The 18,853-nt window shown below is 43.3% G+C and overlaps 1 long non-coding RNA gene across 2 annotated transcripts; it reads left to right on the top strand.

The window, feature by feature from the left end:
- The first annotated feature begins 5,327 nt into the window (after nucleotides 1-5,327).
- On the top strand, nucleotides 5,328-16,871 carry LOC310762479. Of its 2 annotated transcripts, XR_014548006.1 has the most exons (5): nucleotides 5,328-5,427; nucleotides 5,685-5,742; nucleotides 6,037-6,125; nucleotides 7,199-7,288; nucleotides 15,449-15,534. It is a non-coding gene; the product is annotated as an uncharacterized lncRNA (long non-coding RNA). The 2 variants fall into 2 exon arrangements; XR_014548005.1 differs by lacking the exon at nucleotides 6,037-6,125 and having other exon boundaries at nucleotides 15,449-16,871.
- Nucleotides 16,872-18,853: the final 1,982 nt, after the last annotated feature.

The following is an 18,853-nucleotide window of genomic DNA, read 5'->3' as shown; positions in this document are numbered from 1 at the left end:
CAGTTTCCAGGGTGCTTTAGTGCACTTTAAATGTTTGGTGTGGGTGTAACCATAATCTATGGGTGTTTATATGGGAGAGTACATTGACACAAATCCTGGTGCCATTATGTCTAAGAATCATAGAGCTGGAGACAGTCTTGTAGGCTGTTTAATCAAACCCCCTGCTCAGTGTTGGAAATCCAGAGCTAGAATGTCCCAAGCAATGGTCATTCAGACGCTTCTTGAAGACCTCCAGCAAGGGAGAGCCCTCCATTCCTGTAGCCCAGGGCCTTTGGCCTTCCAGATGTTGCTGAGCTACAGCTCCCATCATCCCTGATACCTGGCCATGTCAGCTGAGGGTGGTGGAAGTTGGAGCCCAACAATTTCTTGAGGGCCAAAGGTTCCCTAGCCCTACTCAAGGTGTTTGGTTCCATTGTCAAACCACTATTACCACCAGTAGGTTTCTCTAAATGTTCAACTGAGGCTGTGTTCACCCTCCCTTTTACTGTGAATTCACAGCATTTCCAGTGTTGGATTTCTAATGTGTTCACGTGGCATTATCCCAAACACATATGTCTCCCGCACCGGTGTTTGATATGTTGTTTTTCAAACCAGCTTCCCACTGATGGGAGTTGCTGTTCCTAATTTGTTTATGAACACCTTTGCACAGGGTAAATACATGACACACACACCCCATCCACACCTCCTGGTGTGTATGCAAACAGAAATGAACTGAAGCTGTGCTCATGTGAACAGCTGAGAGGTAGGAAAGATCTGCGAAATGCATTGAAAAAACAACTTCGCTGCTGCACTCTAAGACAATAATGGGAACACATCCTAAGAAACTTGGAATCAAACCTAGGAAGAAGCATCATGGTAGGCCAATGTGAGAGGTTCTGGAATCCCACCTGGTCAAGGTACGGTCAAGGGAATTCAGTGCTATCTTCAGCTTCCAAACCATTTTCAGGGACATCCCCACACCACATTGAATGCATTTCAGTGATCTACCCCCAAACTTGGCAGATCAAAGGGGATAATAGTGACTGGGGTACAATCTTGCCTCATAGTAAGCCCCATCAAATTTACTAGGGCTCACTTCTGAGTAGACCTGGTTAGGGTTGCTCTGTGGGTCCTTATTACTTAGCTAAGAGCTGTTGTTTAAAGAACTCCAGAATTGTAACAGAATTTTCTAAAGTCACCTAACACATGATAGAAGCTCCCTGTGCTTCCCTGAGCTGTGTTTGTGCTGTGTTTGTCTGCATTAGGAATTGTAAATGTAGGCAAAGGGTAGCAGCTCTGAGAGGCAGGGCTGACAAGCTTATTTTTATTTTACTTTTGCAACTGTGAAAACATCTTTTTTTTATCAGTGATCTCATCCCTAGAATGGTTGATAGAATTTTATCGGTCTGCTGACCACAAAACCTTTGCAGTCACATGAAGTGCCTCCTGTCTGTGTATTTTTCTAGCATTAACATACATTGTGTATGTGTATATTTCTCTAGCAGAGGGAGTATTTATGTAATGGGTGAGTTATGAACTTACTGTATCTTAAATCCCGTTCTGTAAAGACTTCTGGACAAAGAGCTGCTGAGCTCCCGCTGCCCACCTCACAGGAAGATAAAGAGAAGCAAAATGGACTGAAGAATAACAGGCCTGCTTTTCTACATCACTGTTTCATTAATATAATCTTTAATACATATTTATTTGGTAGCGAATAAATAAATAAGAGTGAATTAAATTCACCGCAATCCAAGCAATGTGAGAACATAAGAGCCAGTGGCCTATCTAGACCAGCATCCTGCTTTCACACTGACCACCCAGATGCCTGTGGGAAAATATTGTGGATAAAATATTGTGGGGGGCAGGTAAGCCCCACCCCACATGATCAATCACAAGATGTGGTGCAAACACTATTTGAATGGAAATGCCCATCAACATTGGGGACACCCTGACCCCTCAAATATTTTATGGGAGGGTTATAGGGACCTTGGCCCCTAGGAGTTGGCTCCTATGACCTGAAACAGGACCCAAGCACAAGAGTACTCTCTTGTCCTGTGACTTTCAGCAACTTGTATCCTGGAGCATTACTGCCTCTGACAGTGGAGGCAGAGCAGAGCCATTGCAAGGGTAATGTGTGCACAGAAAGAGGTCAGGATTTAGGGTTGCCACCTGTCCTGTATAATACAGGATTGTCCCGTATTTCAATGCAAAATGCTACATCCTGTATTGATAAAGTTTTGTCCAGTATTTCAGGTCTTATCTATCTATCATCTATCTATTTATCTATCTATAATCTATCTATCTATCTATCATCTATCTATCATCTATCTATCTATCTATCTATCTATCTATCTATCTATCTATCTATCATCTATCTATCTATCATCTATCTATCTATCATCTATCTATTTATCTATCTATCATCTATCTATCTATCTATCATCTATCTATCTATCTATCTATCTATCTATCTATCTATCTATCTATCATCTATCTATCTATCTATCATCTATCTATCTATCATCTATCTCTATCTATCTATCGATCTATCTATCTATCTATCTATCTATCTATCATCTATCTATCTATCTATCTATCATCTACAGTGGTACCTTGGGTTAGCTACTTAATTCGTTCCGGAGGTCCGTACTTAACCTGAAACTGTTCTTAACCTGAAGCACCACTTTAGCTAATGGGGCCTCCTGCTGCTGCTGCGCCGCCAGAGCACGATTTCTGTTCTCATTCTGAAGCAAAGTTCTTAACCTGAAGCACTATTTCTGGGTTAGCGGAGTCTGTAACCTGAAGCATATGTAACCTGAAGCGTATGTAACCTGAGGTACCACTGTATCTATCTATCATCTATCATCTATCATCTCTCTCTCTCTGCCAAGTTAGGGATCATCTCCAAATGCAAGTGTTTGAAAGGTTGTGTGAAAGGTCATGTATTTAAACTCTGGGTAGCCAAGCACAGACAGATTTACAAATTCATGTGTGTGTGCATGCGTGACAAATTCCAGACAGGCCATCCTATTCAGCTGCAATGGATTGCTTTAGTGTCAGCACCAGATCATGGGGGTGGGGTGGAATCCTCTCCCAACTACCCTGCTCGCCAGAACAAAGGTGGCAACGGATTTGAGAACTCCTTGGAAAAGGGCATGACAAAGGACATTGCTCAGTAGCTCTCTCCATTTTCCCTAAGCAAGGCCTCATGTATCTTCTGCTAGATCTCCCAAGGATACAGTTTAGGATGGCTGACAACTAGATGGGGAAATCTGGCCCATCTTCCTCTATGCCATCAGAAGCAGATTTATGGGAGCGCAAGTGGTTTGCCCACACTGGGCACCGAGCCAAGAAATCACCACAGGGAGCACTGCAGCAATGACTTAGAATGGAAGGTGAGAGGAGAGGCAGGGCGAGAGGAGGCATAGACTTTTGACACTGCACAGGGCAGCCCTGAAATTTGAAGGGTTGTCTGGTCCAAGTTGAGAGCCAATGTGGCTTAGTGGTTAGGCAGCTGGACTTGGATCTTGGAGACAAAAGGGTTCAGTCCCCAACTCAGGCATGAAGCTCACAAGGTGACCTTGGACCTTGAGCCCGTCACTGTCTCTTAGCCTATTCTACTTCACAGGGTTGTTGTGAGGATGAACTGAAAGAGGGAAAACCATGCACACTGCCACCTTTTGCTCCTTGAAGGGAAAAGGTGTGGCAGTAATCTAACAAATAAAGCTCAGTTTAAAGATGAAAATCGTAAGAAACACGAGCGAGGCCTGGAAGTTGCTTATCCAAAGTCCATACCTCAAAAGAAGACCAAGAAGGCAGATACATGCACCAGCTGGTCATCATCTTCACCCTCTGAACAGCAATCCTAAATATAGAAAGCCAACATAACATATGCCAGCTTAAATTAAACTGGCGTAAATTGTTCCTATTTCTACATTCTATTTCGGTGCAGAGACAGAAAATCAGGATTCTAAAATGACTGTATCCACTGATACAGAAAGTTCCTTGCTTTAGAAGATCAAATTTCTCCATACTGGAGGCAACAACAATGGTGATGAAGAGGATGGTGCAGCTAACAGAGGAGGTTCACCGGGCATCTTCATTTCATATCTTTAGGCGCCAGGCGAAAGCATTCCTCTTCTCCCAGGCCTTTGGCTAATAAAACTGTGTAGGGCAGGGTATTGTTTCATTTGTTATTCTGTTATGCATCTTTGTGTTTTTCTGCTGTAAAGCGCCCTGTGATCCTCGGATGAAGAGCAGTACAAAAATTTAATAAATAACAATAAAATAAATAAGCTTGTCTCTGGCATGCCAGCACAGCTCATGTGGAAATTTAACCTTTATTGGTAATTTCTGAAGAGGGCCCTGGACAGGCAAAGGAAAGGAAGGCAAGTTTTGTGACGGTTTGTCTGTAGGTGACCCATAATCTGTTCACACATTAGGAACACAGGAGCACCTTCTTCTATGAGCACAGGCTTGATAGAACAGATATGGGTTAAATCATGAGTAGGCAAACTAAGGCCCGGGAGCCAGAGCCGGCCCAATCGCCTTCTAAATCCGGCCCGCGGAAGGTCTGGGAATCAGCGTGTTTTTACATGAGTAGAATGTGTGCTTTTATTTAAAATGCATCTCTGGGTTATTTGTGGGGCATAGGAATTCGTTCTCCCCACCTCAAAAAAAAAATATAGTCTGGCCCCCCACAAGGTTTGAGAGACAGTGGACCTGCCCCCTGCTGAAAAAGTTTGCTGATGTCTTGGAAGCAGGAGTTGTTTGGCAGTTGTGTTGTGAAGGAGCCACATACTGCCTTATTAACTGGCTCTGTTTCTTGAAGGGAAGGCATAGGGTCTTCTCTGCCCTCTTGGTGATAGGAAAATGGATAAAGCCATACCTCAGGTTACAGATGCTTCAGGTTGCGTGTTTTCGGGTTGCGCACCGCAGTGAACCCGGAAGTACTGGAACAGGTTACTTTTGGGTTTCGGTGCTTTGCGCATGCACCGAAGCACGACCCACGCGTGCACAGACGCGGCGCTGCGGATTGTGAATGCTGCGGGTTGCGAACGTGCCTCCCGCATGGATTTATTTAATCCAATTGTTGCCATTATCAATGGAAAGTTCACCAATTTTGCTGTAGTCATGAGCAGGAAGGCCTGCTGGCCTAAACAAAGGCACAACATTTCCAATGTTTCATTTGTTGAGGGATACAGGAACAGATTTGCTCCATAAAGGGATACTTCGATCGCAGTGGCACACACCTCTGGCAACTGAAGCCTGCTTGTCTCGCACTCTCTGCTGCTCCTGCAGGCAGCTTGCAACAGCGAGGTTTTTTCCCCATGCGGTGCATCTGAGAGACAGCTGACATCCTTGGCGAGAGCTCTGCTTTCTGCAGCATCCCCCTCCCTATACATAAAAAGACACAAGGAGCAGTGGCAGGGCTGACAGAAAGCCAAGGTAATCTTAATATTTATATCAGATGTTTCAGGGAAAGGTGGAGGGATAGCTAGAATGTCAAGGAGGCAGGCTAAGGTAATGCTGAGAGAGAGCCATTGAAATGAACATGGGATATATTCTTTCTAAGACAAAGGGGCTGGAATACAAAGAGCAGGTTTGGGCACTAGATAGGGAGACTAGTGCTGATGAAATGGATGGAAAGTTCGGGGTGCAACTGAATGTGTTGTAATGTTTTATTTTCTTTGTTTTTATGCCAGGTGCAAAATGTTGGAGAGAATGTTCTGATTCAAAGCTGGAAAGGATTCTGTTTCCCAGGTGACAGTTACTAACATGGCTATTTTTTTTTTATCTCCTCAAGAGAGAGAGAAATAAATAAATAGAAAATACGTGTTGTATTCTCCAACAGGGGCAATTTCATTAAGACTATGTATTCTGGGGGTGGGGATGGTTTCCTTATTTTCCCACTTAATATACTTGATCTGCAACTGTTATTTCCTAGCATTGTGTAGTCTTAACTGGGTCTAAAGGATGGGGCATCTCTTCCTAATGTATTAAAACTCTGCATGTTGTGCCATGTGTCTGCATCCCAGCCACCATTCTGCATCCCAGCCACCAGCAAACAGAACTATTGCTGCAAAACCTCATGTCATGAAGCACAGTGCTAGTCTGGGGTCTGACGGAATTGCAAGGATTCAAAGGTAATATTCCAAACAGACCCAAGTCACTCATGGTTGCCCAGCCATAACATGTACTTTGCAATTGCTAAGTACTTTGCAATTGCTTAATGACTGTTAAGCAAAAGGTGTTAGATTTGGTTTAGAAAGAGGTTGCCATATTTCAGGTGAACACTGCCGTCAATCCATGACTGGCTTCAGATTGTGACTCAGGCATTTCACAAGCATCTTTTTCACGCAGAGATGATGACTGGCAGGTTTTCTACTATCCTCCCTGGGAAGTTTCACAAAAGAAACTAGGGTTGATCTAAAGTACACTCAGAAGTCAATTGGAGTTACCCACACAACTGCAATCCCCCACCAAAAAAACTTTTTAATGTTTTCACTTGAAAATAACACCCTTTGATATGCAAAATCTCCTTTCCCCCCTCACCTCCAGTCATTTTTGTTCATTTCCCCCCATTTGCTATACAGTACAAGGAAATAGGCAGAGAGATTAAATGATAGAAACAAGAAAATACAACATGCATGTACAAGAGAAAAGATTCATCTGCCAGCCAAATTATTGTTTGTGTTTTTCAGTGAGGACCATTGTGTTTACTGGCTAGTGTTGCATGTTCTTCTATTGTGGGCTGTGCACAAAACTCACTCTTGTACAGAATTCCTCCCCCCACCCCAAGTTTGATGAGCCAGAAATTCAAAATTGGATGGAATAAAACTTTTTGCAAATACTTAGTAACTTGCAGAACAAGCCTATACATTCATTTCCCCCAGTTTGGTGTCCTCCAGTTCTAATTACCATCAGTCCCAGCCAGCACAGCTTTGGGACTTGTAGCACCAGATTGGGGGAAGACTGTTATACACATTTGGCCGGAAGGACGTCACACCATGTCATTGAGGTTTACACCCAGGAAGGTGTGAGTCAGATTGCTGCCCCAAGGATTGGCAGGATCACATTTTGATGGCATGCTACTCTCTCAATCTCTTGGAGCACACTTATTTGTTGAGAGACCGTAGGGTGCAACCACACATCATTTTTACAGCACTAAACATTGTTCATCTCTGTGTTTTTTTTCCCACTTGCTTACTCTATGTAGAGGGGGCGGGGGACATCTTTTCCAGCATCAACAGGCATCACTATGCCCCAGTGACTCAGCTCTCAACAAGAAAACAATATTTCCGCAGCAGTAAGTTTACATTTTTATCCTTACCCAACTAATTGTTCTTGACTGGTTTTGGGACCCAGGCTTACTGTTTTGGTGTGCTGTTTAGCAGGACATCTGAAAATGTGTACCTGCATGCATATATTGGTATCCGCACGGCTGATAACCTCAATTGTGTAGAGTTCCAGATGGTTTTTGGTGGGTACCAGCACATGCACTTCTTTTCAGACCGCAGAATAGGTGCAAGTTGGAAGTACGAGTTAAAGGGGTTGCCACACCTCAGCTTAAAAATAACCCTAAGAAATACATCAGCACCTTAATTATATCTCTATTATGCAGGGGCAGGCCAAGATGTTTTGGTAACTGAGGCAAAATGTCCCGTCCCACCCCCCCTGTGATGAGGGTGGGTGTGAATCTCTGCAAGAACTTCCCTGCAACGAAAAGTCCTTCCAAAGCGTCGTCTCTGAGGGCAGGGTGGGGTATAAACCCTGCAAAGGCTTCTCCTGCTTTTTCTGGTGGGTAGCAAGGATCCAGAAGGGCTTTTCCTTAAGGCAAAAAAGAGTCTCTGTGAGAGGGAGGCATTCCTCAAAGCTAGCTTTGCTATTGGTCTCTGCCCACCCTCCCTCTTGCAGTGAAAGGAGACCATTCTGTGAGGCTTTGCGGCTGGTCTCTCTTTACCCCTGAAGGTGGGGGAGACCAGCAAGCAAGGCTGTGCAGCAGAATACCATGCCATTCTGCCACTGCTGCAGCCTCCCTTACCTGGGTTGTTTCTCTGGTGGCGGCAGAAGTGGTGGGGTGAGCGAATATGGCACCCTCAGCGAGGAGAAAATTTGGTACCAGACTAAAGGTCCATCAGTATCCTGTTTCCCAGGTGATGGGCCATTCTCTGGGAAGCCCACAGCATCACATTTATTATTTGTTATCTCTTTTTAATTAATTAATTAATTAATTAATTAATATGTAGGTGATATGAAATGCATAAAAACTAAAACAAGGTTAAAACGCAACAAATATACAATGAACACATCCAGCATAAAAGACTAAAATGCTAGTTGCAGCAACAAAACATTTTAACACATAAGAAAACTAAAAACCGCATCTCAAAAGAGCTAAAGTCTCATGGGAGCTAAAACCAAGCAACATCAATTAGAAGAGACTAATATCAAAACGACATTAAATTATTTTAAAATGATATTAGAAGACCCGGGGAGTTGGGTGGGAAACACACTTTTACCTTGTTCTGAAAAGGTCACGGTAGAACAACCCTAACTATAGGAAGCTGGGATAATTTACCCTATTCCAAACTCCTTCAAGCAGCCTCTGGGAAGGGCTACTTCAGGCTGCGCTGACAGGTGAGCATTGGCTGGAGTTCTGAGGACTGGACCCCAGGTCACTCAGCTGAATGGTGTTTGGAATAGGTGTAGGTCTCTCCTTGACCTTCACCCTCACCAGTCCCATGAAAAACCCCTTTGGGAGGGGACTTAAAGCCCAAGATTGGCCAAAGTCCAAATTGTCTCATCCTAGTGGATCTTGGTTTTCCATTATGCTGAAAGGTGGGTGCCCAGCAAGCCCCTCTAGGGTGTGTGTTCCACAATTGGGGGTAACTGCCAAAAAGGCCATCTCCTTTGGTAGGCATCTTCCATAGTTTAGATTGAGAAAGGCCATCACATTGAGGTAGTATGTAGCCATTTCAACCAATAGCCATTGGTTTCTGTTGAGTGGGGTCTTCAGCTTCACTTGGGCTGGACGGCACCCATAACAATCCATTTCAAATGGAAAAAGGGATCTCTCTTGGTATCTCTCTATGTGTATCTGTCTTTTCTATTAAAGACAAAGGTCCGTATAGTGAAAGCTATGGTTTTCCCAGTAGTGATGTATGGAAGTGAGAGCTGGACCATAAAGAAGGCTGATCGCCGAAGAATTTATGCTTTTGAATTATGGTGCTGGAGGAGACTCTTGAGAGTCCCATGGACTGCAAGAAGATCAAACCTATCCATTCTTAAGGAAATCAGCCCTGAGTGCTCACTGGAAGGACAAATCCTGAAGCTGAGACTCCAATACTTTGGCCACCTCATGAGAAGAGAAGATTCCCTGGAAAAGACCCTGATGTTGGGAAAGATGGAGGGCACAAGGAGAAGGGGATGACAGAGGACGGGATGGTTGGACAGTGTTCTCGAAGTTACCAGCATGAGTTTGACCAAACTACACTTGGCAGTGGAAGACAGGAGTGCCTGGCATGCCCTGATCCATGGGGTCACGAAAAGTCGGACACGACTAAACAAGTAAACAACAAATATACACACACACACACATATATAATGTGTTATTATGTATTTTCTACACGACAGTAGTACTTCTGTTTATTTCCTACTTGCGGGAACTTGACTTTAAAACAACAACACAAAACCCTTTCGTTAGGCAAAGGAGCAGTGCTCATCCTCTTTATACAAGCATTGTAACCAACTGCTTCTCATGCAAACCACTCTGTCTAATGCAGACCTTTCACTCACACAAGATAATCTATCTTCAAAGCTATAAATCCAGGAGTCTTCAGCCAATCAAGCTGCCTAATTGGTTGAACATTTACAAACACTTGATAATTAAATTTGTGTTAAACTATATAAAAGGATTTATGTCCCACTTCTTCCAGATTGTTTTCCCCCTTTTCATTTTGCAAGAGTGAGCAGCCTTCTTTGGAAATTCCTTCTGCCTGATGCATCATTCAGGTGGTTAGATGCATCACATTATGTCAGTAATGTCACATTAGTAGCTCATTCCACTATAATGGGCTTGACACATCATTGGAAAAGCATATCAAGACTCCCAAATTTCAGACAGCCATGTCTGCTTCATAACCAAAGGGCCTTAATGTGGTGGATTTTAATTAGACTCAAGGTTTTTGGTGTTGATGGTGGTGTTTTTGTTAAGCGGGAGAGTGAGAGAGAGCAAAAGAAAGAGGCAAGATTTGTTTTGTCTTGTTTGTTTACACACACACACACACACACACACATGGTAAAGGTGAAGGACCCCTGGATGGTTAAGTCCAGTCAAAGGCGACGATGGGATATATATAAATATATAAAAAATATTTACACACACACACACACACACACACTGTGTGTGTGTATATATACAGTGGTACCTCGGGTTAAGTACTTAATTCGTTCTGGAGGTCCGTTCTTAACCTGAAACTGTTCTTAACCTGAAGCACCACTTTAGCTAATGGGGTCTCCTGCTGCTGCTGCGCCGCCGGAGCACGATTTCTGTTCTCATCCTGAAGCGAAGTTCTTAACCTGAAGCACTATTTCTGGGTTAACCTGAAGCGTATGTAACCTGAAGCGTATGTAACCTGAGGTACCACTATATGTGTGTGTGTGTGTGTGTGTGTGTGTACATGAGACACAAAAAACCCCCCACTTAATTGCTCATTTCAGATTGTATGTATATGTATTTATGGGTGTGAAAATATTATTCATTTCATTAAGGTCATTTGTGAAACAGAGCTCCATGCTAAACATTTGCTCAGGAAATTTCATGTATTGCAGCAGAAGCACTGGCCAAAGTGACCTGGGCCTTCACCATCTTTCTGGTTAATGTAAACGCTTGCTGCCCTTTATGTGCTGTACTCATTTCCGGAACATATAATCTTCCCATGAACAAGATGTGCAACTTCCTTCTTTTGCATGCTAACTAGAAACCTTGAAAGAGGATGAGTTAGCTGAATACCTTCCCTTGTCACTTGTGCAACAAAGGCAGCAGTGGAAGGGCAAGAAGTGGTGTTTTTGTTTTGTTTTGTTTTCTGGAAGAGATTAGGGCTGCAATCTTAAACACACAATAGAGAGCTAGCCCTGGGTCATCTGCAGTGGGCCACAGATCACTTGACCCTTCCCCCCTTCTTGAAACTTATTTCTCCCCTCTTTGCTTCTAGGGTGGCTGGACACACTTCAGTTTGCAGCCTGGTGAGACCCTAGTCGGCTACCATCTTCATTTACCAGAAGCATCTCTATGTATAAATTTTCCTATGGAAATGTGCATTATGGACCTATGTCTCAATGTCTTAAGTCCCCAGAAACAACCCTGTGGCTTGTTAATATCACTTGCTAATATTATCAGAAGGGACGAGAGAGAAATCAGTTAGCATTTAAATGAATTCTTACCTAATTCTCACTTTCCCAAACAATTAGCAAACTGAAACATTGAAATTTGCATGTCTCCAATTTTTACAGTGTAATGTGCGCAAAAATGCAGTAGAAGAAACTGTGTATGTCACATCTATAAGTAAAAATAACACAGAAGAATGCATTATATTGGCGGGAATTGCTTTGCCAAAATGTGTATATTATTCACAGTAAACTGCTAGTGAATTTTTGTGAGGTTTTTATTTTCACAAAACTTGATGTGGAAAGGTGTAGAACCAAACTTCAGTTCGGAATAAATAACAAAATTTTGATTGGAGAACAATCAAAATTGACATATTTGTCCGCCTCTATCTATCAGCCACTTATACCTGCTTGCAAAATATTTTTACAGGCCTGCAGTAAGAGTCCTGAAAAAATAAAGAATGAACTAATGTAAGGAAATAATGAAAACATAGTATGCTTCAGGGATGGGGAACTTTTTCTTAGACCAAATATGGGTGCAGCAACACATGCAAATGGACTCCTTCAAACTCTGCAATTCTAGGATTCTATGAAGTAGGTCTGGTTTAAGAGTCTGGCCTGGGAAGAGAGGGTATGGATGAGAAGAGATGTGGTTTGGGGAGAGTCCCAAGGGCCAGGTAGAGAAGACTGGAGGGCCACATTTCATCTCTGGGCCTGGTATTCTCCATGCCCTGGAAAATTGCATTAATTTTTCATGGATAATTTGGGACAAATACAACTTATCTACTGACATTGTACAACATAAATGTTTTACAGTGGTACCTCAGGTTACATACACTTCAGGTTACAAACGCTTCAGGTTACAGACTCCGCTAACCCAGAAATAGTGCTTCAGGTTAAGAACTTTGCTTCAGGATGAGAACAGAAATTGTGCTCCGGTGGCGCAGCAGCTGGAGGCCCCATTAGCTAAAGTGGTGCTTCAGGTTAAGAACAGTTTCAGGTTAAGTATGGACCTCCGGAACAAATTAAGTACTTAACCCGAGGTACCACTGTATATCACTCCCTGTTTTGTGTGTGAGAGAGACAGGGGGGTGGGGAGAAGGAGAAAGAGAGAAATAGTCCAGTGAAAAAGTTCTACAAATAGAAAGTGTGAGATCCTTATTTCTCCAGATGAGCAGGTATTTATACAAACAGTCACACCACCAGATAATAGAAGTGAAATTACTTACTTCCTCAGAGGCAGGACAAAAGTGGTCACACAATCAGTGCTCCCTGTGCTCCCTTGGAATGTGGAAGAGGAATGAATGAAAGTCTACAAAGAGATTGTATTTCCCAATTAGTTTCTATAAAATGCTATGACGAACATCAAAGATGACATTTTCTCAAAATCCCATGAGATACCAGTGTAAACTTACCACCTGAATGGCATGGTAATTGCAACATTCCCACCCAAAAATGAAATTTAGAACTTAATGCAGAATATTTGCTTTATATTTGTGACATAATTCTAAAGTATAGTAGAAAGCAGAACATAAGAAACCGAAAAGTTGAATGCCAGAGTAATTTCTTTTTTCTTTTTTTCTTTTTTTAAAGAAGAAGCTTTCATGTTGACCTCTACTCTCTAGAAAAGTAAAATCTGTTTCACATCAGAAGCTATGGGGACAGAAGAATACATGGGAAACGAATAGTCATGGCAGTTTATAGAGGACCAGTTAGGTTTCCTGAAATCCAGGGGGATTCATGCCGTAAGCAAAGAGCAACAAACAGCAGGTGATAGGAAGGATTTAAATGAAAACAAGAATACTTTGAACTCAAGATGCTTTCATTCATTGTCTGCACATTTTCCAACCAAAGGGTGCATTTCAAAAACAAACAAGCACATGATACGAAAATGAAAGGAGAAGAAGTGAGAAAAACTGTACATCCCAAATGTTCTGAGTGCTAATAAGTGAAGTATATGTATATGTACTGTATATGTATATTTATATGTGTGTATGTGTATATGTATATGTATGTATGTGTACGTATATATCTATATATTCCTGTGTGTGTACACACACATATATACACATATATATCAGAATATATATAATATTACACATTATTATAATATAATATAATATAATATAATATAATAATCACTCCTTATTTCTTTTTTATACATTCGATCGTTCTGTATTTTAAAGTGTTCAATGCATCATAAAAATGGGTAAAAATATAAGAAAGTCTCTGAACACACACATACACACACACATTATATGTCCCGTGGCTACAATACAGGTGACATCAAGTTGACCCACGCTGGTTCAACCTGTGTACCACCACCCCAACCCCTAGTCACTATCTGTCCGCCTAACCTAACTTGTGGAGCTGTTGTGAAGGGCTGGAGGCAGAACCATGTACAATACCATGAGCTCCTTGCAGTGGAAGGGTGGGTAAAAGAACAACAAGCCCTTATCAAGAAGGTGCACCAAATAAGGGCTGTAGCTCAGTAATCCAAACCTTGGGAGCTCCCGGTTGGGCTAGGAGTGTCCCCTGCCTGAACGCCCAGAGAGCCACTGCCAGTCATTGTCACTCAGCTGTGTCAAGTGGACATTGGGAAACAGGACAGAAGTGTTGGCGTTATCGCCAGGGACACTAGCACAGTATTTCCCACATCCAAATGCACCCTTCTTTTCACTGGTTCCTCTGAACTGCTGCCTCAGTTCAGTGGCTCTTGGATTCCAGCTGTAAATGCATTTGCTTTTTAATTTTCTAACATCCTTTGGTAAGAGATTAAAGCCCCTAAGACTCAAGGCCTCCCTTCGGAATTATGGGTTCTCTTCCAGTATTTCCTATCAAATGCAAAAGGCTATAATCCTATAACTGTTTAGCCATTTACTGTAATCCGATGCCATAAATCCAATCAAAAACCCATTTCCTTTCAGAATTTATGGTATAGATTTGTGTAGGGTTTGAAAAAAACAAACAAAAAAACCCTCATGGGCGGAAGGGCTTACTTCAAAAATGTAGAAACCCAATGATCTGAATAGCAACTAAGGTCTGCATGCGGCAGTTTACTGCCTATACACCTATTAGCTCAGAAACTAAAGCTCAAACTGTAAATCGCCTAAAATATAAAATATGTTCACATACTTACAGAGTTTGGCATTTTATAGGGTTTCATCATCCGTGCAGTTTTACTGTCAACGGGCATGTTATGCAAACTGGATAATTTAATATTGTCTACATTAAAAAAAAAACACCAGCAATCCCTACAGTATACAAAAGTTTTATGGACCTGTTTCAATGCTGTTCTGCATTCCTCTCCCCGCCTTCCTAATATATATCACTTTCCTCCATACTGAATGTCTCCCAAACAGCAGCCTTTGTCGGCATTGATTCAGAACATCATCATCATCTGCAATGAGGTGATAACACCTGTATTTATATCTGCCAAGGGACTGACTCTGGACGATGAAAACAGCCACCATCAAAAAGTATAATTCTTTGCCATGGGCGTATATCAGCATTTTTCTTAATTATTTTTGACAGTTTATCTATTGCACGATGAGCTTTCACAAGTGACAAAAATAACTGGGGTAGGAAAGGACATGTTTTATGAGCCACAGTCAACAAAACGCATTTCCTGTTAGATATTCCCATTAGAAATCCGGAGAATCTATATGGAGACAAAGAAATAGTACACAAAGATACAAGAGGGCTGCATTTATCTTTGCCAAGGTACTGGTCAGCTTCAACATAAAAATAGCAGTTGCATCAGGGATAAGCCTAGCCCTTCAGACTTTGTGAGGAAGAGAAGAGGGGTGAAACTTGAAAGAGTTCAGAAAAAATAATATATACATCTTGCAAGCAGTAGCGTAAGGGTTCAGCTCTTCTTAGGTTGTATGATGAGAACTTTTTAATTGGATTGAGCCCATGATCCATCCTATCTCCATTTATGGTCAGTTGCAGATGCTAGAGAAGAAATGTAGAAAACTACAAGCCAGGAAACAATCTCATGCTCCTTGCTTTCTGGTTCAGTGACAGCTCCAGCAATAAAGCCCCATATCTTAGAGCATAACTGAATCTTCTGTTGCTGCAGCAGCTGGAGAACAAGGTACATCTCTGAGGGATTCCTTGTACTCTGCCACCAAACAGCACCACATCACAACTTCCTCCTTGCTTGTGACAGACTCTCATCTGGAATACATGGATCAATCTTTGGGAATTAACAACTGATTATCATTCTTTGTGGACCGGAAAGACTTTTCATTCCCTAGTGAAAAGCAACAAATTAGCAAAGAGAGGTCTCCTGAAACACAGTTGCTTCTAAAGTCTAATTCTACGTGCACAGTCAATCCTATGCATATACCCCAAAGATATTGGGTCAGACAGACTGAGGGGTTGCTTGTTCACACAGTTAGTTTTGTCTCCACGCAAAGGCTCCCTGAGGCTCCCTGGGGATGCATTCACACACAGCAAATCTCCCATACGGACTGGAATCTCGACTGATAACACTTGCACTTTTTTAGCGGCAATTTCTGTAATCACAGCAACACAATTTGCAGCTACTGTGATAACAGGAATCATTCCTGAGAAGTAGCAGCTGCCTCCATTGAAAGCTCGGTTAATATGAAACATTCTCTGCATGATGCATCCCTGGAGAGCATGGTGGAGAGACAAAATTGACCGCGTTGACCTGCCTGGAGTCAGTTATTTCATTTCAATACAACAGTTTCCTTTTTAACATGTCATGGAAAACACGGAGTTAACAGCATTGACTCTCTCTCACTCTCTCTTCCCATCTCTCTCTCTCTCGCACACACATACACAGCAATTTTGTAATACTTTCCAAACTAATATTATCAGACAGACCCTTATGTCTCTGACCTTCTGTTCTCAAGGCAATCCAAAACAAATCTGATCGCTATAACAAATATTTTCATATGTTCCTCTTCTGCAGAATCACAGGGTTTGCAACATTTTCTTTAATGAACAGAGAGTGGCGATGGTTGCTGTTTCTGTTTTTTGTTTTTAAAGTGGGAGCGAGAATAAGGAAGGGGGGGGGGTTAAATGGCCTATCGAGTGGCTGTTACCGCTTTGGGACAGTGGGGAAATGTGAACTAGGAAAAAGGCTGAAAGTGATCCAGCAAATGTCAGTTATCATCCCAGAAGAGAAGATCCATGGGCAAACTCACAAATGTATGTTAACCACTCCATGTCTTCAAGACACTGGTTGCTCACAAGCCACAAGATTAGAATCATGTTGGGGGGGGCGGGAAGAGACAAGGTCATTGACCCTGTCCCTTCCGTCATATCCTTGTCTCCTGTTCCCACTCCACACATTGTAGAGTGAATGTCTCCTGCCAGGAGCCTGCCATACAAACACCCCCCATTGTTCTGCCTGGACACTGAGGTCCATTGCCGAGGGCCTTCTGGTGGTTCCCTCGCTGCGAGAAGCCAAGTTACAGGGAACCAGGAAGAGGGCCTTCTTGGTAGTGGCACCCGCCCTGTGGAATGCCCTCCCATCAGATGTCAAAGAGAAGAACAACTACCAGACTTTTAGAAGACATCTGAAGACAGCCCTGTTTAGGGAAGCTTTTAATGTTTAATAGACTATTGTATTTTAATATTCTGTTGGAAGCCACCCAGAGTGGCTGGGGAAACCCAGCCAGATGGGCGGGGTATAAATAATAAATTATTATTATATTATTATTATTATAATCAGGATTCTAAATTGCACAGGAAGAATACATGTGCAGAGAAGGTAGGGTCACCTCGCCTCAAAAAGGATATTGAGAAGTTTTCAGAAAAGAGCAACCAAAAAAACCAAGGGGATGGAGCAACTCCCCTATGAGGAAAGGTTGCAATATGTGTGTGGTGGTTCTAGGGGTTGCTCGTGCATAAATCGACGCCACACCTGGCTGGGTTACCTGGGTGAACCCTTTCTGTCCGGACAGCCACTCACCCGTGGCTGTCTCAATCGCTGGCAGAATCCGTCAGTGGGCGTTTCTTGAACTTCTTCCAGCAAAGAAGCTCTTTGACGCCTAGTTGCCGCCTACTCTCCCTGCGCGGAAGCCTTCTGCACAGGGAGGGTGTGGGCAGCGGAGGACCCGTGCTCTCCCCGCTGGTCTCCGGCGAGGAGTCATGGAGCCACCTCGCCGATTCCCCCATCTGCCCCCCTTAGAATCATAGAATCATAGAATCATAGAATCATAGAGTTGGAAGAGACCACAAGGGCCATCGAGTCCAACCCTCTGCCAAGCAGGAAACGCCATCAGAGCACTCCTGACATATGGTTGTCAAGCCACTGGTGCTACGCTGAATTCCTTCCCCAGCAGATGGGCTGCTTCTCTCCCTCCCGGGACGCTCTCCTGAACCCCTCTGGAGCCCTCCCTCTCCCTCTGGCTCCGATGGCAGTTCCCTAACAATGTGGGACTTTTTAGTTTAGAGAAAAGGAAAGCAAGTGGTGATATGAAAGAAATTATATAATGTTGCCTGGCATGGAGTAGATAAAGGTTCTCTCCCCCCCCTCATAGAATCATAGAATTGTAGAGTTGGAAGGGACCACAAGGGTCATCTATAGTCCAACCCCATGCAATGCAGGAATCTTTTGCCCAACGTGGGGCTTGAATCCACAACCCGGAGATTAAGAGTCTCATGTGCTACTGACTTGAGCTATCCCAGCTGGAGCACTGGAATTCCAATGAAGTTGCAGGTTTCCCACAGGCATCTGGTTGGCCACTGCAAGAACAGGATGCTGGACTAGATGGGCCATTGGCCTGATCCAGCAGGCTCTTCTTATGTTCTTGAGGATCTTCACAGCAAACATGCAGTCCCCAATATGTGGGGAGCAGCGGGGGCAGGTAATGAGGGTACGATGGAGGGTGCTGGGCTAGCTTGTGCCTCATGACCCCATGAGGGAGATAACAACTGAAGAAGGCTCCAACAGTGACTCACAGCCATTATGGATTGGTGGCATAATCAGGTAAAGGACCCCTGGATGGTTAAGTCCAGTCAAAGGCGACCATGGGGTTGCGGCGCTCATCTCACTTTCAGGCCGAGGTAACCGGTGTTTATTCACAGACAGCTTTCCAGGTCATGTGGCCAGCATGACTAAACCTCTTCTGGCGCAACGGAACACCATGACGGAAGCCAGAGTGCACGGAAATGCCGTTTACTTTCCCTCCGCAGCTGTACCTATTTATCTACTTGCACTGGCATGCTTTCAAACTGCTAGGTTGGCAAGAGCTGGGACAGAGCAACGGGAGCTCATTTCATCATGGGGATTCGAACCGCTGACCTTCTGATCGGCAAGCCCAAGAGGCTCAGTGGTTTAGACCACAGCGCCACCTGTGTCCTGTTCCCCATGCACAGAGTGAACATGCTGAGAAGATCTGAAAGGGGCTTGACGTGTTCCCATCCATGGGCAGTGGTCAAAAGAATGAGTAGGCCTCTCCAAAGGCAGCATGGCTGGTTTCCCTTTTGAAGGAAGTACAGTGGTACC

Source organism: Podarcis filfolensis (genome assembly GCF_964270895.1).
Source record: "Podarcis filfolensis genome assembly, chromosome: 5".
NCBI classification, from domain to species: domain Eukaryota; kingdom Metazoa; phylum Chordata; class Lepidosauria; order Squamata; family Lacertidae; genus Podarcis; species Podarcis filfolensis.
The sequence above is the reverse complement of the archived record's forward strand: the minus strand, read 5'-3'. Positions and strand labels throughout refer to the sequence as shown.